General features: G+C 43.1%; 1 protein-coding gene across 2 annotated transcripts in view; it reads right to left on the reverse strand.

The window, feature by feature from the left end:
• Window positions 1-22,781, reverse strand: part of LNX2 (ligand of numb-protein X 2) — a 66,569-nt gene extending 43,788 nt beyond the window's left edge. Inside the window, exon 1 of one of the 2 annotated variants that reach the window (XM_068672171.1) lies at window positions 22,608-22,781. The gene's annotated coding sequence lies outside the window, so the exon portion shown is untranslated. Of the gene's footprint in view, window positions 1-5,429; window positions 5,624-22,607 lie in introns of those variants that run through there. The other variant, XM_068672188.1, reaches the window with a different exon arrangement.
• Window positions 22,782-22,789: the final 8 nt, after the last annotated feature.

Genomic DNA, 22,789 nt, shown 5'->3' on the forward strand with positions numbered 1-22,789 from the left:
GGCTGTGAGTGGGGGGGGTAGGAAACTGCAGTGGCAGCCCCTGTGAGGAAAAAAAAAAAAAAACAGAAGCCTCCCCGTGGCACATAAGGGACAATTTCATCTGGCCCTAAAGGGGCCCACTGCTGCCCAGAGCCAAGCCATGAGCAATACAGGCCGTGCCTCTGTGAGAGCACATCCACAAAAACAAACAAACAAACAAACAAACAAAAACCTGCTGCTCAACAGCAGTTGGGAGAGCGAGAAACCCCCCCCGCAGGCACCAAAGTCAGTGCAGAAGGAGGGGGAGGAGGCGCTCCAGGCGCTGGAGCCGAAGCCCCCCTGCGGCCGCTGGAGAGGCTCCTGGTGGAGCAGGCTGTTCCCCCCCACCGTCCCCCTCCCCGATGCTTGGGAAACTGACCAAACACCACAGCAAATATGCAAATATACCAAAACTTCTAGACTGTTACTTAGATAATGCCTACATCCCCTTTCCCTGCTCATTCAACTTCAAACAGCTCTGTTAAATACTACATGCCACACCTTTAACCCCTTCAGCAACCCTTTTAACACTTCCTTTATCTTTCTCCAGCCTGTACTTTAATACCAGCACCAAAGGCTCAGTCAGGGTCCAACTTAATTCCATACTTTTTCCCTCCAAGATAAACAACATATCAATATAGCATATTTCATCCCATTTTCCTTCTTCCCTCCTTCTTCCACTCCACATATTCCTATTCGAAGTGGCCAGCCTGGCCACACTTAAAACATCTTATCAAAGCCTGTCCCTGCTAGGACTCAGGCCACAACACAGGCAGCCTTCTTTGCCTGCCATTCCTTCATCTCTCTTCCTCTCCTTTCCATCCTGGCCCTGACTCTCCCTGAAGATTTTCTTCCTCTTTCTCCAACCCTCTGCCTCACTACCCGCTGCACTGTCAATACCATTAGTTTCGCTCTTTTTTTTTTTTTTCCTTCTTATCTCCCCTTCGGACACACACCTCCCAGGCCTCCCGCAGGAGGGTCCCCCAGTGACTGTTCACTACATCCCCCCACCTTCTGAATCATTTTCTGCGTATTTTGCCAGGCTTTAATCACACAATGAACTTTCAAGAGCCCTTGGGTTACTGGGTCCTCAGGTCTTATCCCCAAGTACTTTCTCATTCTGACCCCAAGTCTCTCATATGATTTCTGTGTTGCACACTATTATTATTCCAGCCAGGATTGGCAAGTGGGTATTTCTGCCCTGCCGGTATTACCCCTGGTCCTGGAGGATGAGCTCTTTCCCATTCTTGTATAGCAGCTCTCCTCCTGATCATTCCCATTTCTTTCCCTGTAAACAACATACTTATAGACATAATTCCCTCCCCCAAGAGTATAAATCAGGTCGTAGGAACTGGTCTAATTGTTCAACTAGGCTGTCGGGGTCCTCAAATAAAGACTTCCTCTCCTTCTTAAAAGTCCTAACCTCTCTGCTGGTAAGGAGGGGGGGGTAGTTCACCTAAGAGGATACACAGTTAGTGTTAATACTGTTAGTATCAGGGAAGGCAAAATTCTCAGTATATCTTCTACCTTGTTCTAATTCTTGCCGGAGCCTAGGGTACGATACTTTTTTAGGGACAGTGTTAATTACAGTCCCTGTCTCCCTTCCTGGAGTGACTGCTGCTGCCACCAGTTCAATATTAAGATTATAGGGAGCATAACTTGGCTCCTTCTCTGAAAAAGGAATCTTCTTGTTTACACATAAATTTAAAGCCTGAATTTTCATCAGACCCGTATTTTGGCCAAAATACTGCTGTTTCCTTAATTGGTTCTTTTGTCCAGACTGATACACAATATTTAACCTTTTTTTTTTTTTAATTATTTTTCTTTTACAATCCCTCTAATTTTGGGATTATGTTTCCAATCTCTTATAATTCTTCAGGAAGAACTATTAGTAGGCACTCCCCCAGGGATATCTCCCTGTCCCCTGGAACTCATATCTTCCCATTTTTCCTAACCCTCGCCCGTATGTGCTACAGAAATTTCCCTTCTGCAGTGTACCACACAACAACGTACTGAAAAATGGGGGTGTACCGCCAAGCACTTCCCTGTGCCAGCGTTACCGCACACCTATGAGTTTACCAGATTCCCTGGAACTCGTACTTCCCATCTTTCCTAACCCTCGCCAGTATGTGCTACAGAATTTTCCCTTCTGCAGTGTACCACACACCAACGTACTGAAAGATGGGGGTGTACCGCCAAGCACTTCCCCGTGCCAGCGTTACCGCACACCTGAGTTTACCAGATTCCCTGGTGTACTTCCAAGCACTTCCCCGTGCAAGGATTACCGTACACCAGATTCCCCTGGTGTAGTGCCAGCACTTCCCCGTGCAAGGGCTTACCATACACCAGATACCCGACCCCCAAGGCAATACTTAATATTTCTTACCTTGGTCTGTGCACAGAGTTACCGGATCGATTCTTAAAAACCCAGAGTGCCTACCTTCTTCCTTTCCCCACTACTTCACGGATCCTGCCTCTTTAACCAGTCTCGGGCCCTCTGTCAGCTTTCCGCAGAACCGCCACCGTCGATGCACAGGACCGCTGAAATCAGCGGGGCATGCCTTCCTGCTGCTGCGGCGGTGGAGCTCCCCAGTAGGTGACTGGCTCCCGGACGAGCCCCCAAATTGTGAGAAACACTCTGTAGCCAATAACTTAGGCTCAGGCGAGGATCTCAGTGAAGTAGTAATTTATTCGCGATTGCAATGGCGGGCGCCCCACAAGCAGGAGAGAGCGCATCTACTAGTTCCAAAACACAGTTTATATACCTTTTGATGGCAGGACCCTCCCCTGTTTCCCCACTGAGTGGGTAATCCAGGTTCACAATCTATCTGATGCTTCACAAACAATGCATGGCCTTCAGTTGCCGGCCTGTTAAATTTCAAAAATTTTTTTTTTTGACATTTTTACTGTTTGAAGTGGTAATGTTTCTTCACTTATCTGACTTGACTTGATACCGTGATTTTCACCTAATTGTCCTAAGGAGTCTGGTTGTCTGCATTTTACTAGGTCGCCTGCTAAACTTTCTTATCACTGTAAGCATATCTCAGTACCACATTCCCTCCTTCTAAACAATGTTACTCTGCAAAAACAACATTTCTATTCCCACAGGAGTAACTAGAAAATGAGTGAGCACTTCATCCTGAGACAGGTCCTCTCTCTATTAAGCTTGTCATAAGAGAAGTATAAGGGAATACACATCAAAAATCTGCTCTATAGTTTCCATATTGACACAGTTAGGGGTCAGAAAAATACCTCCCATTTCTGTAAACAGCTGTTTAGTATAAAAAAAAAAAAAAGAAAAAAAGCAACCTTGATTTTCACATGCTTTGGGAGTTAAAAAGTTAAGCATTCAAATTTAAATTTAATGAACCCAAAAGTGGGCATATAGGATAATTAAAAGCCCTTTCTGCCCCTTTTATGTGCAGCTTGACAACCAGAAGTGCAGTCAAGAACATGATGAGATTTTCATTCAAAAGAGACATCTTACTGTAAAAGCAGCACTCAGCCACAGACAACGCTGCTTCTTATTATCAGTCATGTGGGATGAGAAGAGAGAGACAAGAAATAAATTCCAAGGCAACTAGGCTGCCTCCAGGTATTGAATGCTGCTGCTGCAAAAAAAAAGATACATAAGGGTCCTGAAGAGGCCATCCAGCTGAAAAATTTTAACATGGAAAAGGTAAAATCTTAGAAGTTACCCTAGAAACCTACTACAATAATGTAGCATGCTTTGGCTCAGGGAAGTAATCTGCATGCATTTCCCTTTATGAACTTCAGAACTGGAAATATGTGAAATGGGATCTACTGCTTGTCCATACAAACTGGTTTAACCGAACATGAAATTTTCGCTAAGTTTAAAGCCTGAGCTGATATTTCCTTTGTTCTTGGAGCATGTTCTGTTGCTTTGGCTTCAGTCAATGCTTTGTATCAGAAATAAATAGAAGTAAATCTGAACCTTAAAAGGTTTACAAAGAGTCTTGTATTTTTCACTGATTAAGTTAAAATAAAATCACTGCAACTTTCCCATATGCTAACAAAAATGGATTTTTTAATTTATTTTTTTTTTTAATTCTTGGTTTGGAGAAGAGCACTCCTGCTGGGATGCCAGCTAGCTGGAGACACACCTTCTCCACTGCCCTCCCTACTCCTTTAGGATGTGGGAATGCACACAGGGATATCCTTTGCTCCAACACACTCCCATTTAGCTGCAAACTGGGGGTCAAAGCATACAATGAACTACTGTGTGTACAACATTACACACAGTTAATTCAAAATACCTATACACTATAGCTCTTAACCTTCATTTTTCCTATCAACACATTCTGCAAGTAAGCAGAGTTAATAATAAAAAACCAGCATGAATGATCTTTTGTTTCTTGTTTTATATTTAAAAGTACCTTGAAGCTTTTTGTTTTAAAGAAGTCTTTACCAGGGGGACCCCTGTTTTTCAAAGTTTGCACTGCACAAAGCACAATGAAACCAGGAGTCCTCGCTGTAAGGCGGGGTTATAAGGCTAGCTGGAAGTTTAACGGGGTTTCTAGGATTTCTATGGGAAAGCCTCACGGATAACTGTACAACTATAACCACATATGTATCCTAGGAGACCAAAGAGCTTTCGTATTTAAGAGCTTATTTCCCAGCCACGCTCTCAATACCCATCTCATGCATTTATAGCCGATACAAACAGCTGTGAGAAAGGAAGGAGTTGCTTTAATTTCAGCCAGAACATGCACTGACCTTTGCTTGCATCAGCACAAACAGTTCATTTTATTTCACTGCTACGTCTTTGTCACCTTCAGGCTGAAAGGATGTCATAAATCCCTTGTAATTCATGAAATGTGCTTTTAAACTTGGATTTTACAACTAAGCAAAGCTCAAATTCTTAAATCTTTAAGAAGACAATTAATATACGCACATGTAAATCACCAAAAAGCAGCCTAGTACAAGTGAAATTTAGACTCCTGACCACAGCCTTTTTGCAAAACATCACCCTGTTAAACACAACATTTCAGAGAAACATCCCATTTAGGAAAGACAAATGCAAAAATAAATAAACAAATAAACAGAAAGCATGAAACAGTTAATTCGAGACAGACTCACTTTACACTTTGGCTTAGAGAAGCCTACACACTCGAAACGGGCTGAATTCAGAGTATTTCCTGCCTTTCTCGTTTGTAAGTCTCGCCAGAGGGTCTAGCCTGCAATTAAGCCCTCTGGAGAAGAGCATCTTCCAGAAGGCAGAGCCTGGAAACACCCAGGTACGATTAATTCCTCGCCAGCCCCTGGCCAGCAGGGAGGCAGCCGGCACTGAGGATCCGTCACAAAACCTTTGGCAGCCCCTCTCCTTCCTCGCTTTTTCTTACCCTTTTTGCTCCCGAATTTGGAGGAGGAGAGGAGGGAGGCCAGCATACCTGCACAGGGCACGGAGACCACGCTGCTGTTCTCACGGAGGAGGAGGAGGAGGGTAGCACATGACGACAGAGAACTTCAAGGAAAAAGGTTGTCAGCAGGCTGGTGGACCCAAATGAATTCGCCAGCGGGCAATCAAAAGGAGGACCGGCCCCTTACAACCGCTGGAGCATCTCGCAGGGTTTGCTTTACTTACAGCAGGGAATCCATCTGCTCGCCTCCCCTCACGTGAATAGCTGGGGCCGTAGCAGCAGCCAGCATAAAAGATCCGCAGGCGTTCTCTTACGCCGTGTCCTTTTCAAATACCAACCCTAACATTAAAATTAACTGCAGGCTGAAATGTCGTCAGCAATTTCTCCCGAATGCATAATGAAACAGGGCTACTATATCTGGCGCCTTACTTCTTTTTTTTTTTTTTTTTTTTAAGCACTCCCGGAGAGCATGTGTGGGTATCACACACACAGGAATAGTTCCAATAACTCCACGCATAGAGCAGAGCAGCTTTACGGCACACGCAGGGCATTTCAAGCCCCCGTCACGCTGTCCCTGTGCTGCAAACCATATGCAAAGCCTGCTCCAGACACGGCGTTTCCAGGAAAAAACAGCAAACTGGATTATATAATCTTATTTCTTATCTCCTCCTCCCGAAGAAAATTGTATTACGAGAAAATAAAATTTGAAGTTAAAGTTTTAAAATGTTTCCCAAACCAAGCTTACTTTAATAATTTTCAGTTTCTGTGGGTTTATAATTCGGTATCTTGATACTAGATGGGTGTTTGGTGCAGAAAGTGTACATCTTGAATTATTCTGCTTTTGTCCAAAAAATAAATAAATCTATTTTTCTTTCAAAGTAATTTCCCTGTTGTTTTCTTTTTCTTTTTTTTTTTTTTTTTGAATGATAGATGTCATGAATATTTCCAGACCCACAAACTACAAACCACTGTGCTCCACAGTGGCCACTACTTCTATAAAATCCAGGATGCTGGGCTTCAGTAACCCCATTTTCAAGTTGAATACCTAAATATTACTATCCCATTTTACTGTACCTAATAGAAATGCCATGCAGCAGTCTACTGCCACCTAAATATGGTAACTGCCACATCCCTCATGGAAATGTCCCCTTCCTTCACTTATATTGTTCCATCAAGTGGGGAAAAAAAAGCCCTAAACTTACAAACAAGATAAAAATTAGCAGCAGATGAACGTGCTCCAGATGAGAAGGGTTCAGCTCGATGGCTCAATGGATGCTTCAGAAGACTTCAGGGTGGCTTTATACCATCCTCTGTCTGAGAAAGCACGATTACAAAGCAAATTGCATTTTGAAACCGTACCAAAACTGCTTTTCTCAACTCTTTTTTGGCTTGATGTGGTCTTAAATAAATGAAGGTAGGTAAAAGCATAAAGAAGACTGATGGTTTTTTGGTTCATGGGGAAGAGCTGCACGGTCTAGAGGAGACAGCAGCCCCGGTGGAGCCACCAGCCCCGTGGAATAACTTGTCAATAACCCGTCAGATGAGAAGCGAGGGCCATCCTGCTCCTTCCTGTAAGATAAAACCTGCAGTGGTATTTCAAAGACCCAGGGAGTGCTACAGAAACTTTACACATCTGTTCGAGACGTTTACAGCGGCACTTAAGTGACAGCCTCGCTGGTATTTACACCAGGCTAGGGGGTTTTGTTTGGTTTTGGGCATTTGACAGGAACACGCTATCTCATCCAGGAACCAATATAAATTAATCCTGGCAAAAGCATTCAGTTGTTAGCACACCTTCTCGGGGCTTCCTTTAGCACGCAAGTGCCATTAACTAAAAAACCCAACAGCCATGTCTGTAAGTGATTGCTATGATTTTTTTTTTCTAGGATTTTTAGGACAACAAGTATGGATCTTATCCATACTGTGAAACAGTCCAGCAAAACTTTGCACAGCAATGTGAGTAAAACCAGGGTCCTCACCTCCATCAAGCTACATAGACATCCTGGTTTTGAGCCCCAAAATTGCTTTCCAAAGCCACGAAATCAAAAGAGCTGGATGGTTTAGGGGAACACGTCCTCTCTGAGCAATGAGCCTACTCCCTTCATCGACATGGAGTTTATCTCATGGACTCTGCAGACCTAGCAGTGCTTTGCAGTCAGGAAAATTCAGATTTTAAGATTTGATTTCAAGCAAGCATGTAACGTGATCACAGCATTTAACATCCCAATGAGCAGCTAATGAGATTTTATTAAAACAAACAAACAAAACCACCCGTATTATACTACCCTCAATAAAGAAATAGCTATTTCCTAAGAAAGAGGTAAACAACTTTGACCCTCATTAAAAAGTTGAGAAATGTCCACACCATCACTAAAATATAATTAATACGCATCCTTTTAGAAGAGTCCAAAGGAGCAATTTAATTAACCACCCGCTGATTTCATAAATGACAAGAACACAGAAAGGTAATGGCACCTTATAATTGAAAAAGTCCCGTTGATTTAGCTAAGCAATTGTACTGCTCTGTGTTGTGCATAAATATGAGGAAAAATGCTCTCAACTCTTTACATTCTAACTTTGTGAGGTGTGAGGGAAGAAGACAATGAGCGTGATACAGTCACAATATATTCCACTTACTTAATGCCTTTACCTAAGAACCTCAATGTCAGCGGTAACTATTAAGGTTTTAACCTTTACGAACTCTTTTGATGGGCTTTTTTTCCCTCAGCTTACATATGGAAATAATGAGCTCACCTGAAGTTATTTGCTTGTGGTACTTGTCTCATCCTACATGAGGAAGAAATGCCAAAATACCCCCATCCCTGATTTGAAACCACCAGCCCATGCTCTCTTGAAGAGCACAGAAGAGCAGGAGGGTGGAAAGAACAAACAAACCAGTTTTATTGCTATGCCACTTCAAACGAAGTATTGCCTGATGCAGGGATTTATTTTATATCTGTGGTTCTCCCACTTTTATACAATGGGATCCTCCTTAAGCCCCGTGAAATATTTCTGCTGAGGATCTTGTAAACTCATTTTGCAATTTCTCAACATTTTCCTTCAGGTGGGAAAAGCTTCCTTTCAACTGTTACATCCTTCATTAAGGCTGCAGCAAAGCAGCTTTTATCATGCTAGGAAAACAAGGCAAGAAAACACGTGAAAGGCCTTTTCTCTTTTTTTATTGGACTTTTCAGGGATGAAACTGAACTGAATTCATCTTCCTTCTGGCGTTCACAAAAACTTTGTGCTGCTACATTACAGCCATCAAAGTCTATCTGAATATGAAAGAGTAACAAGTGCATTTATAAGCTGTCCATCTCCTTATCCAATGCGCGCATGGAAAGCATTCATTTACACTTGCTTCGTGGCATACATAATTAAAAAAAAAAAACACAGACTGGGCAGATTCTTCAAGCATAGCAGTGTCCACTGAAACACCAATCACTAGGCTAAAATACTGGACTGGGAGCACTCACAACACGCCACAAAACGAGCCGTAGCGGCCTGACCCCGCAGCAGCCCTGGTATGCGAGGATGGATGCAGCTGCCTCGTAAACCAGCCCCCAGCCCGCCGGTCCCACCTGTCCCTGGGATGACACGAATGACTTTACGTGGCATTGGCTCTCTGCCCGCCTGCCACGGGAAAAGCGTCCCTCGATATAAATTATGCCACCAAGTGCTGATGGCAACGGGATCGCTGTGTGCTGGGTCTAGCTGAAGCAATTAGTTTGCTTGCACGCATTAAATACACATTTCTGCCATTTCGCATCTCACAGAGAAATCCTTACCGATCGGTATTAGCTATCCGTGTTTGCTGTTCCTGAGGGCTTCCCATTCTCCAGCCTTTATGATATTTGCTCAGCCTGTAGCAGACCATCACCAGGCCTTCCTAGCTGCGTTTGCTGCCTGTCGGCAGCTTCCAAGCGCAGCCAGATATGTAAACAGCTCTTTAAAATGATGAAAACTCCCGTTACTTTTATGCGCCGTGGTTTATTTACTAGTTAGATGAGGAAAGAAGGGTTCTTAAATAAATACCAGACGGCATACGCTCTATTCATTTTTGTAAGTCTTTCCTGAAGGCTTTCCAGCTTTCAAGTGTTAACTCTTCAGAAGTGTTCCCAGCAAACCAGCAGCTCTGCCCGTGCCCCAGGAACAGCTCCTCCGTGCTCGTTTTCAGTGCTCCCTCACTCCTTTATCCTTCCTCTGAGGACTCTGTTAGGCACCTCACTGCAGAACTGAAGACGGAGCTGTTTTCCAATGGTTAATTCTGATGACTCCTGCATGTTTTCAGGATGTATTCAGCCTGTAAAAGTGGTTTAGATTTTCTGCTTCTGAACGCTAGAAAGAATATATTGCTTAAATTGTAATGCATCATTCAACTGCCTGCAGCCTCCAAAATGATCTGGACTGCTCAATATTGCTGACTCGTTCCTAACATTTACTACTGCAATAAACTTTATCAGAAATGCTTGCTTTCCTCCATGACACTAATATATTTTGAAAGAAAACGATGCTCCAAAACTCCTTTAAAGAACTCCATTTACCCATTATATTCCTCACCAACAGTTTGCTCTTGAGTGGTCTTCCCTAGAGTAAACTGCCACGGTGCACAGATTTCACTACTAGGGTTAAGTGGGTAAGAAATACTAGAAAGCAGAGACTGACCACAGCTAGAGAAAGGCTGAGCCGCACAAACATTTGTTGTAAGTATCATATTCCACTGGGGAAGATTCTCACAGATTCATGCTGTTGGGGTACGTCATCAAAAGTCACCTGGGATGTGTGATAGGGAAAAAGGAAAAGCACAAGAGAGCTCTGAATCTTTCACAGAACATCAAAACTTGCCATTGAAGCGAGTGGAAATATAATTCCGGATCCTGAAAATGATTTTCCTCAAAACCTTCCTGTAGGAATTCTTGCACTGCTGGAGTTTTTTTGTTTTTTGTTTTTTGTTTTTTTTTTTAAACAGGTTAAGGGCTGCCTGTTTTCCCCAAGTGATAGGCAGATTGATTTCCCCAAGCCTCCTGCCATACAAGTTTTAAGAGCTGGAGCAGTAGTGTTTGGAGGCTTGTTTGTGCCACTTACTATCTCAACAGGCAGCGTGGAGGGGAAGTCATACACTAAAGTCCTTGCTCTTGCCTCCTGGTGATCTCTGAACCCATTTCTATGGAAACAGAGGATGGATGCAAGAAGATAAGTTATTAAGTCATCAGAATATATACAGAAAAATAATTAATTTTACAAGTTACACAGGGGAAATAAGTATTACACGGGAAATAATTGTTTCTTCTAGATAAATTTCAGCTTCCTTTAGGTCATGGCATTGAGAAGGAACATAAATCAAGGGATTTACGACACTTTAAATAAGTTTCACAACGATAAAGCTCACTTAATATATTCACGTATTTAACTCACGAGCTACCACTTTCACTATTCTAAAAAATTAGTTTACAAGTAGTATGTATTTCATTACCATTCCCGGTAGAGAATCTTACTGAAATTTTACAAGACTAATGAATATCAACAATACAATTTCATGCTGAAATACAACTTAAACTTTTAAACTTAAAAATTCTCACTTAAAGCACAAATCACAGTGCTTACCACTACACAATGACATTATTTCAGTGCATTAATATTGCTTTTTTGCATTCCTGCCCTCCCTGCCACCGAACAAGCCCTAGGTTTCATTTCCACCACTGAACAGCCCTTCCATTAGTTGGTATGCCACTGGAGAGCCCAATTTATGAAGCATCAGAGTCTTGACTTGAGCTGGAACTACTGCTGCCAAAGAGCTCATCCTTACAAAATTCTCTTTATATTCTCAAAATCTGGATGAAACTGAAAGAAAGTCCAAAATGCTTTTCAAGTTTTCTCTGCATATCAACAGCCCAACTGCCTCGACACCAACTCTTCTGCACAGAATCGAGTTCGGTACAGCCCACTGAAACTCTTCAACCCAGCCACTTGTAATCTTTCAGAAAATACCTCCTACCGACTATTTGCATTTCCCAAGCTTTCCCGTAACTTTGAGTTATAAGAACAGCCTCAGGATGGCTTTTACCAGCGCTATCTCATTTCTGATTTCAGGAGACCAGAAGAGCATGCATGCTCACCACGTCTCAGCTGAGATGCCTTCTGGCTCACAAACCCAGACCTTCTCATGCCATCTCAGATAAGCGTGACTGTCTCCCAACATCTCTAGTGGTATTGCAGCTGGAGGGTTATTTTTAAAATGTCCTACGTGTGTGTTATCTGCTCCTTTTTTTTTTTTTAATGAAATAAATATTAGGAGAAAATTATTCAAACAAAATATGCAGGCTACCTGCCATAAAACTGACCTGGCAGACAACCTTAGCATTTCTTTGGGACACCAGATGTCCCTACGCTCAATTTTCTCACTTGAGAGGGATCCGCTGCACCAAGTACTTTACATAAACAATTTATTATTAAAAAAAAAAATACAGAGTTGGAGATGAATTTACTTCTTTCTGTGACAAAAACTTGTGGCCTCAGAAGCTTCAGGATTGTTAAACTCACGAAAAACTCTTAAATTAATAAATAAATAGCTGAGAAAATTTTTCTCCCAGAATCACTTTGATGCGTAACTAGAATGGTACTTCTCCTTTGCTGCAATATTATGTAGCGGTACTAACTCAAAAGTTCAAACCATTTTCATTTCCTTATTACTAGTAGCAATCTAGGAAATACTGCCATCAATAGTAAATCTACATGAAGTCGCACTCCTCTGGTGCATTTTGTGCATAGCAATCAGTTCATAACGCAATCTCGTGTTGTTTAAAATTCAGTTTATTCTTCAATTACTCTGCTAGCCCGACTCTAATTTATTATATTTTCTGGTACATTTGATTTTGGATATTATGACATCTTGGCTCATGCCATTAGAGGGGAAACATAAAATGGTGAGGACGTCTAGGGACAGCTGAGAATAAGATAGCAACAGCCTGGAAAATTAAGAATATCACCGTCTGTACTCGGCTAGACCTCAGCAGTAAAAGTACCTCTGGCAGTATTTCTCCAGCCCAGGCGTGACATCCAGGACTCGCCTCGGGGGCACCGTAAAACCTTAGCAGGCACAGCGTGGCAGCCCAGGCACCTCACAGGTTATGAGGTTCCCTCAGCTCACTGGGTGGATCTGCAGCTACACCAAGCCAGAATTGGTGAGTTTGGTCATTCTTTTCACCTTTTCTGTTCGTTTTGAAACAGACTGGGGAAGCTTGGCTTAGAGGTGATCCTTTCTTTCTGCTCAGCGTTGGTTGGGCTGCACCTGGAGTGCTGGGTCCTGTTCTGGGCCCCCCAGTACAGGAGAGGCCTGGGCACACTGGGGAGAGTCCAAAGAAGGGACTCCAAGGTGGTGAAGGGGCTGGAGCATCTCTGCTGTGAGGCTGGGAGAGCTGGGGCTGCCCAGCCTGGAGAAGGGGAGGCTCAGGGGGATCTCATCCGTGTCCCTAAATCCCTGAAGGGAGGGTGCAGAGAGGCCGGAGCCAGGCTCTGCTCAGTGGTGCCCAGTGCCAGGACAGGAGGCCATGGGCACAGCCGGGCACCCAGGAGGCTCCCTCTGAGCACCAGGCAGCACTGCTGTGCTGGGCGGGTGACGGAGCCCTGGCACAGGCTGCCCAGAGAGGCTGTGGGGTCTCCTCCTTGGGGAGCTCCAAAAGCCGCCTGGACGTGGGCCTGGGCAGCCTGCTCTGGGTGTCCCTGCTTGGGCAGGGGGGGCACCAGGGGCCTCCGGAAAGCTGGGGGTTGGCATGGGGGGAGGCTGAGGAATGGGAATGGAAGTGCCCAGAGGACGCTTTGGCACTATGACACCTCTTGGCCCAGCTTTCCTGCTGCCCAGAGCACCAAATAAAGAAATAAAATCCCAGCCTTGCTGCTGCTCAGCATGCACAAAAGAAACCAAGCCATTTCCAAACGCAACTGATACTACACCAATTGATTTTTTTTTGTTAGCCTTGCGTCCCCTCGGTCCTAGCTACCAAAGGCCAGTTCTTTCTCCCAGCATCCAAGGTGAAGTGGCAGAGGGCAGCCAGAAGCTTTCACAAAGGATGTTTTTGGAGATCACAGGCAGAAGCGAGGGCTGTGCCTCCCTGCTGGCTTGCCAGCCGAGCACGTTCACCTTCAGGGCACGGCGCCAAGCCCACCTGCTTACTCAGGATTTTGCCAGCAAAGGCAGCTCTCACCGCACTGATTTGTCCTTCGAAGACGCATCCTATTCTGCTTAGTTTTCCCTTCTCCTGCTACATCTTGCCTGCGATCTCTTGCATCCAGGGGAAGGATGCTGCTGGGGAAGAGGACCTCCGAATGTCTTTCCCATGGCAGATTTTCGTATTTCCAGTCAAAAAAAAAAAAAATCACAACACATCCCTGCACAGCTTGCACTGTCCCAAGAAATTCCACACTGGGCTCTGAATAATTCATATTTACACAGAGGACTGGGATTGAGAGACACTTCCCTCTTATTAAGCCCCATCCCATGCCCCAGAGCACAGGTGCCACCGTGATGATAACAGACAACAGTTCCTCTCATTTCGGTGTATGGGTATTATGAAAAACATACCCATGAAATCTTAAAAAGCAAATGACAACTCTGGCTCCAACCCTTTTCTCTCCTGAATTCCATACACTCATAAATAACTTGTCTATATTTATACTGCAAATCAATTCACACGCTCTGGTGCCTTAGTGCACCTGCTCTCATTACCCTATGTTGGAAGTGAACCACGAATTGAGACAGGAGACTCAATTTCCCTTCCCAACGTGAGGACAATAATCATCATTCATTTACGTTGGGAAGCTGCATTTGGGGTGCTGCCTAGAGAATGCAGTGTCGACTTCAAAGTATGCACCAAGAGAAGTAGGATTTGTATACAGAATGATTTGATAATCTGAAAAATCCCTCAGTAAACAAAGGAAGTTTACAGATAATCGTATTAGAGATTAGAGTTGTTTTACAACAATGCATAATATATTCTAGAACATCTGGGAAGAAAGCCGGTAGTTTTAAAAATCAAAACCTTGGGGAAAAATATTTTCCCCCTCAAACAGAAACAGTAATTCACTTTATTAAATCCTAATCCTTTCCAATTCATGTTTAAGGCAGAGCATTTTTCCACTAAAGAGTTTTATCAACGTACTTAAATACAACTTTATGAACTTGTATTTAAAATGTATTTAAATACATTTAAGTACAGTTTTAATATCTCATCACTGCTCTTGACAAAATAATTTGTTATTCCTTTTCTTTTGGTTGTTGCTTCCATCTTCTTTCAAATTTGAGAAGCAGGCTTATTTTAAGTCAGAAAACTAAGTAACTTTATCCTTAAAAAAAAAAAAAAAATTTTGGATTACACTAAAATGTATTATATGATGATAACAAAAGCAATCTGATGTTTGTCCCTTTACGTCCACCTATGCATCAGCTGGAAAATTAGGACAATAACTCGTGTTACCTTATAAAAGTTTATTACTTTTCCATCAGTAATTTACTGTTTTCCAAATTTTTGTTGTGACAGTTTATGTGAAAATCCCCCCAGTAAGACCCAGACATTGTTCATGACATTTTCTACAATCAATGTTGATAGCATTTATACAGATTTTCTATCTAAACAACACATCACTCAAGCTGCTCACCACTCTAACTGCTGATAGCACCAGAAGAATAAAGTTACTCTACAACCAACAAGTAAAAGCAAAGCTCGAGTGAACAGCAGTTAAATTGGTAATAACAAAAAACAAACAGACAAACACAACACATATTTTGGATCAGATTTCTATAAAGTGTCCTTTGCTAGAAATAAGTTTGGAAAGACTTCTTAGTCAAGATCTGAAAAGAAAGAAAAGTGAGCAAAAAAATGTTGAAAAGATTAAATACTTTTTTTCCCCCTTTTTTAGGCTTTGTTTTATTTATAAATAGAAAATTGTTTATATGTAGAAACTTACTATATATAAAGTTACAAGTAGAATGCTAACGAGATTTGTACCAGCAGCAATTCAGCCCCAGAAAAGAAATCCCATAATGGGCGCCTTGCTCTAATCACATCATCCTAACTGTGCTGAATTCGGTTACTCTCCTGTAAGCAGAGCCAGGCAGAAGGACTCTCAGGCCCACAAAGGACCCCATGAAGTCACAGCTGCAGATTAAATCGTACAATCAAGTTGTAGGGATGACTGAGCAGTATTCAGCATGTGATGCACCATCTGAAAAACAGAGTATGTGGGACAGGCATATATGGGATAGCAGCTATTCCTAACACTACTGCATTGTACTGAAGTCTCTTATCTCCTCCATTTCAATTTAACCTTAAAATTTAGCAGGTTTTCAGCTATGCATTGCCTCACCTATTAGAATAAAACATCTTTTATCCTTACCTGAGTCGGTATCATAGCTAAACCAGGAATATTTCCTCTCTGACCCTTTGAGGCCAGAAATCACAGCATGATGTTGCCATTACTGCATCCTAACAGCACTGGAGCTCTGTGAAATGAGTTGCCTTTGCTAAACTCGAGATTGTTATTTAAAGACAAATGATAGCTGTTGCGAGATCTGTATTGTTGCAATAATTTATAGGAAATAACATGTCAAGCTGTTTCCAAAAGTTCTTTATCAACCAGCTGGCACTTCATAATGTCACGACTCTTAGCGATGAACATTTCCTGGCTTCACAGCTTTCCAAACTTTTCAAAATATTATTTAGGAAAGTATTACACTTCCGTGGCATTTCTGCATTAGCACGGCACACATCCCTTACTGAAGAAAGAGCTATAACAGTTTCATTTCACAGCCCAGTAGTCCAAAATTCTGCATTACCACTCACTTCAGTGTTAATTTTCCCATAGATTCTCTTTTTCTGCTTACAAGGCAAAGACAGCCCAGGTCAAGAGCATAGACAAGCTGTGCTACTGATTCTCCTTTTTACAACTACTGATTCACCTTCACTTTTGCTTTACTGGAAAGTTATTTTCCCCACAGAAAGCAGGAGAGCCACAGTCAATAGATAAGTCAGCAGCTATCAGTCAAAATGGATTTCAGAGGGGAAAAAACTCCCCACAGCTAAAAATGCAAGTATTATTTATACAGAATCATGCCCACACTGTAAAAATACACCAAGACAGCTTGCTGCCGTACACACGGTGAAGCCTAATTCAGCTCGTCTCACTTCCAGCCACGGACACATATCACGAGCTGTAGGACATAAAAGTATCAGCACTGCACAGGCGTGCTGAGCCATCCAGCAGATAATAGGTACTGCACAGCGGTTACTTGGCAGACTAAGTAGAACGATACCTTTTTTTTTTTTTTTTTTTTACAAGTGATTCAGAAAAGAAATGCGTTTGGTTGGTTGTCACTGAATTCTTATGAAGCTTTGTAGTGTGCAAGTGAAGATCCAACACACACATCTTTGTAAGGCTTTCAGATAAAATGCTTGACAGGCCCACAAGTACACAAATGTATCTGCATTTTTTAGCCCCCTAGATGAGATCAATTTTACTTTCAGCACTTACAAAATATCAGAATAGTTAAGAAGCAAACCGAAATTCTGATGGCATTCAATACTGCACAAATAGCTTTTTACATTCCTTTCCTATAAGGCAGGAAGCCCTGTGATTTTCAAAGCTTCAACCTTAATTAGAAGAAGCAGTGACAGATTAGTAATGGACTATTTGTAAAAACAGTGCTGGAATGGACTTATACTGTATAATTTTTAATATAAATGGAAGAGCTAGCACAAATACAGGACTGTTTTACTAATTCATCAAGATCTCCACTTTAGGTGAGCTTCATTAGCTGCTGTCTGTAACAATAAAAGGCTGAGAAAACCCCTCTAGAACAGGAAATAAAGGCAGGAAAAAGAACCTGCACAGGAGGCAATCCTAATCAACCTATTATGGAAGAAGCTTGGCTTTTTAATAAAGTTCTTAAAAGTTATTTCAATTAACAACAGGGGCATCCCCATATTGTATGAAGGATGCAACTTAAGCCATATGAACATAATGGAGTTTACAGCATTTAAAAATGACCAGAAAGCATATAGAAGAAGTTAGGATCTACGTGGCCCCGTGATGCATCAATCAGCTATTTCGGTCTGGCTACAAACAAATTTTAAATTTGTCTGAGAAAAAAAATTACAACAGGAGAAAATGATGATGTGGGGCAGGGCAAGAGATCTACTAAAAAGTGTAAAAATGTATTAAAGGGTGCACTATTGAGAAATAAGTTAACTGGAGAGGTAAAAATAAGTAGAAATTAGGCATCCCCTGCATGAGGTTGTAATAGGTGTTAACTTTTTTTCTGTAATTTTGAGCCTTCAAATGTGTAGAAGCAGCTTAACATCCATACTTAGGGATCTGACTTACTGCAGTCCATCAGTCTCCTTATGGGTATGAAAATCTCCAGAGCCCTCCCTGCACTTACTGAGGCGCTGCACCACGTGCTAGGGCTTTTGCTGCTGCTCTTTACATCTCCTCCTCGGGTGGGTGAGTCACTGCCTGGCACACCAGGTAAAAACAGGCAGAAGATGGACTTTGAATGTGTTGCTCTGCACACAGGCTGTTCCTGAAGGTGGTAGAGAGCTAACTCTGTTGAAATCAAGATGTGGTTAGTGTAAGAGCTTGGGAGACTTGTTGGGTTTCTTGGTTTTGCTTTGTTTTTGCTGGTGTAGCAGGTAGCAATGTCAATTAGGGGAATGATTTCGATGACAGTCATAGGGAACACTTGCTGACACACCTAATTTCATCTGGGACTAACACAAGGTGCACAGATAAATGCACACTCATGTTATGACAAAATAAACGCACTGACTCAAGAAGGCTCGCTGATACCAGCCAACCTTTTTTATTATTATTATTTTTAAATGAAGACTTTGATCGGGAATGCCAACCAAAACTTGATAGGCAGAAAAATCTAGCTTCTGAAACATTGCTTGTGTATTCAAAAAACCCACCGTGCACTGGCCCTTTCACAGTAAACACAAAATTCCTGTGGCAGAACACGCCAGCTTATCCAAGCACAATGCAACAGCCACTGCAAAGAACTTTCCATAGCCTGGTTTCGGTATACAACTCTGACATTTTTACCTCCATCTGTTAGCTCTGCTTGAATTTGCACTTCTGCTACATCAGATACTACTGCTGCTGCCCCAGTGGTCTTTTTTTCTGTGTATGAATTCAGAAATGAGGATTAACGCCCAATCTGGAGAACAAAGAAAGCCACAGGAAAGTACGAATTTTAAACCCTCTGATATTATTTGGCCTTTCAGGGTGAAAATTTTGAATATAATACTGCATTAGCAGAGAGTTATCTGACTGCAGTTAGTAAGGATGAACTGTGCTCCTTCCTGACGATTCTCCAACCAGCCAGCCCACAGGGATGGGTAACACCAACATCCTGACAGGTTCCACGGGGCTCGAGGAAGCTCTTAGGAGATAATCAGGAAAATGCAAACTTGCCATGTTATCGCAGGGGGCTGGGATGGGGAGAGCACGCTTTGAAATCGCTCCCCCCTGTAAATAATTCCCTGATGCAGAAGCAGGTAGCTGGCCACTCGTTTCCCCCTTGTGTGCTCAGCAATATTTGCCAGCACTGCACTCCCCCAGTCAACCTGACCCCAAATCCCTGCTCTGCCCTCTACAGCTACTGTTCCTTGGCCCAGATGTGTGCTCCCTTAACGCATACCACTGTCAGCTGTGCTCTATTCCAAGCAGCACAGCAGTAGGAACAAGATAAATAAGTCTATTTCCATCCTTTTCATGATCTAAACCTACCACTTGCTGTTGTTTACTACATTTTAAAACAGGATCTCTTCGTATACTGGATATATTCCTCAGTCAGGCTGAATTTTGCTCTGCAAACAACTGTTCTTCATAACAATTCTGCACACTCCATCAAACTGTAGTTAAGCATTAGCAAATCTCTGCAAGGAAATATAAAACCACATCTTCCTCTGCAGCACGAAGGGAGAACAGCCTGGCAAACCCAGCATCCACCACTCCAGCCTAAAGTAAACCAGCTCTACCCTTCCACAGACTGACAGGCAGAAATTAACTTCGGAAACAACATTGATTTGACACTATTATAACCTCACAATCACTTCATTGACTGATTTGATCTGCTCTGCTGTAATGACAGCAAGAAAATTCGAGACATTCCTAGCAACATGCCAGAGATCCAGAGCAACGTCACCACTTGTTTGCTTTAAACAAAAACGAGACTGCAAATGTTGATCTAAGCTACTGCAAAGTTTCATTTTTAAATAAAAATACATTCTACTAACCGGATGGAAAAAAATCACAGAAATGCAAAATGTAATTTAAAATCTATTTTCATAGAATCACAGAGTCATGGAATCATTAGGGTTGGAAAAGACCTCCAAGATCATCTGGTCCAACCATCCCCCTACCACCAATGTCATCCACTAAACCATGCCGTAAGTTATCTGATTTTATACCAATCTGAATACTTAGAGAAGGTTTTGTTTTCATCATTTAATGCACAACTAATAGTGAGAGACTTGGCTTGGGAGCCCTCTTTATCAGCCTTTACCAAATTTCAAAAAGGAAACTGTCCCAAGTTATTCATAAAACTCTCAGTAATTGAAATAAACAGCTCAGAACATGGAAAGGCCTGACATTTCGGTAGGTCTATACCACCAGAAATACTTGATGAACGAAGGAGGTGCCTGCAGCACTGCAAAGCCCGCTGTAAGGATGGAGGCAGCATCCCAGTGCGTGCCAGGAGATGAAGCAACCCTCAGTCCCAAACCAGAAGTCATCACCTGTATCACCTCGCACAAAAGACAGCACAGTCAGGATGAAAACACACAGCAGGCTTAGCCCATGAACTTTGCGAATATGAATCCTGACCCTGAGACCATTTACACGCAGGCTTAACGTTAAGCCCAAGAACAGGCCCACTAATTCCAGGAGAAATACCTGGATGCTTACAATTAAACATATCTAAGAGACAGATCTGTAGGGCTGGGGCCATAAGAAGCACACACCGCAACATCATTATTTTTATTGCCCCATGGGCATCGTGACATAACGGTTACATCATTAATGATGTTTAAGTGAATTTTCGTCTTCAAAAGGCTCCACAGTCCCTAAACCAGCTCCATAGACCCCATAAAGCAATTAAGAAGCACAAGATTCACTGATGTCACGTTAAATCGATTCTGCAAACCAAACAAACTACGAATTTTCAAATATCAGAGACAAGCCACTGACTACATCTAATCTGTAATCAGCTTCCTCTGGTGCCTTTTACACCAGGGAGCATTTTATCACTGCATGAATGCTGTTTTCTTACTAGTTATGGCCCTTAATATCCCATAGCTCTTTAAACAAGCAGCATCTTGCTGATTTATGACATTAATTTATATTAAACCGATGTCTAATATACATCATATGCTTACACATTTCCCTTCTGAAGTGATATTGTTGGTATTGCCTCTCCTTCACAGATGCTTTCACATATATTAAGACATCTTTTAAGACCATAGAAAAAATGGGAGTAAAAAAAGGGTGTATTTCAAAGTATTTTCAAGCAGACAGTTATTACTAGAAGCTAACAAACTTCTGCTGGTTTTTAGTGATTCAGGCCCATAAATATGTAGAGAAGTCGAGGTTCAAAGGCCATTTAGCACTGGAAAAGCCTTATGACACAGAAGTTTCACTGAGGTCAAGAAGGCTTCCACGAGAGCAGATGCCAAACACTGGCAAAAGCTGCCTTCAGTAGGCGTGTTTTTTAAATCAACAACTCTCTCTCTCGAGAGCTAAACTTTTCCACGCAGTCACCTGCTCGCATTCCTCTTGCAAAGACTCATCTTTAAATTGCAGCTTCTTTCATTATTTATTTATTTTTCAGGGAAGGTTTGAGTCCTGTCTTGGGAAATGGAGTTGGTTTTGCCAATCGTAGACGTGAGTCCAAGGCCACGGGTTATCTCTCGTGAAGTCAGTAACCAGAGTTAGTGAGTAAGAGTAAGTACAGGTGGGATTTCATTATAGAAAATCCTCATTTAAAACCATGCATTTTATTTGTGTTTATTCAGAGATTCCAGTTTTAATAACTCAAGCACTTAAAACCATGACATGTCATACGTTTTTCCTTGAAAACAACATCAAAACCCTAACTGGGCACAACAGCATTCCTCCCAACTCCCTGAATCTGAGGTTAATCATCTCGTACAGCACTGTCATCGGGAAACAGCGGGTTCCTCCCTCAATAAACTCATCATGCTAGGAAACTAAATGCAAGAAGGACCCCATCAGGTCTCCTGGCCCCAGAAAGTAAGCTTGTATACCTTGTTTCCACTCGGAGGAAATTTGTTTTAATAAAGCCGTGGCAGCATATGGTCGTAGCACGCCGATTTTCCAGGCGGTGGGGCCACTAACTGGAACCATCTGATGTTTCCCCCTAAGCCTCCTTGATCTGCTGCTGGATTGCAGCTTAGAATAAAGCACCGTGGAGCCAAGAGGAATTGGGGAGAGGAATGATAATAATAATAAAAACATATATGTAATTCAGACTGTTTGTTTAAGAGAGCCTAGCTCTGAACGATTTCCCTTTCGAACCAAAGCTCGGACACGTCTACGATTTGGGATTTATTTGCAGAGACCATCAGCCGTACCCCACAGCCACGCCGTAACAACCACTTTTACTTTGCAGGCGCGGGTTGGAAAACAAGCCCGTGCTGTCGTGTAATTAAAAAAGGAATTAAACGAAGCTCAGAAGTGCTTAATAGTGGATTTCGGCAGAGGTAAACAGCCGGTGCCACGCATGAGGAGCGCGGTGGGAGAAGTCACAGGGGACAGGCGTGTTTGGCACTCCCGCAGCAATTGTTCCCTCGCCTCGCCGGCTGAATATTGAAGGCGAGACGAGCACATTTCGAGCACGCCGCCTGCAAGTTGCCAAGAGGCCGGGTTTTGGGGCTCCCCGACCACATTCCCAGCAGCTGAAAGCCGAGAAAAGGGGGGCAAAGCCGGCGCCGGGGCGGGCTGGAGGAGCCGCCAGCGACCCGGCACGGCACCGAGCCCAGCCCCGCCGCACCTCCCCTCTCTTATCCTCCAGCAGCCGAGCCCAGGAGTCCCCGAGCTGCTTTAGGACACCCCAAATTTCCCCCCCCCAAAAAAAAACACCGCACTTGTTGCCTCCCCGGCTAGGCCCGGCGGCGGGGCAGCCAAGTTACTCACCGGCGGCGGCTCCTCCTGCCCGCAGGGCAAGGGGCGAGCCCCGGGGGGTGCTGAGGGGACCCAGCCCGCTGCCTTCACCCCCTTTTTTGCTCGCTGCACTCCCGGGGCGGTGAGGGGGGAGCCGAGGTCAGGCGGAGGAGGAGCCGCAGCCCTCCCGCAGCCGCCGGCGGCCCCCGGCGGGG

The sequence above is a fragment of the Anas acuta genome, chromosome 1, assembly GCF_963932015.1.
Source record: "Anas acuta chromosome 1, bAnaAcu1.1, whole genome shotgun sequence".
In the NCBI taxonomy this organism is placed as follows: domain Eukaryota; kingdom Metazoa; phylum Chordata; class Aves; order Anseriformes; family Anatidae; genus Anas; species Anas acuta.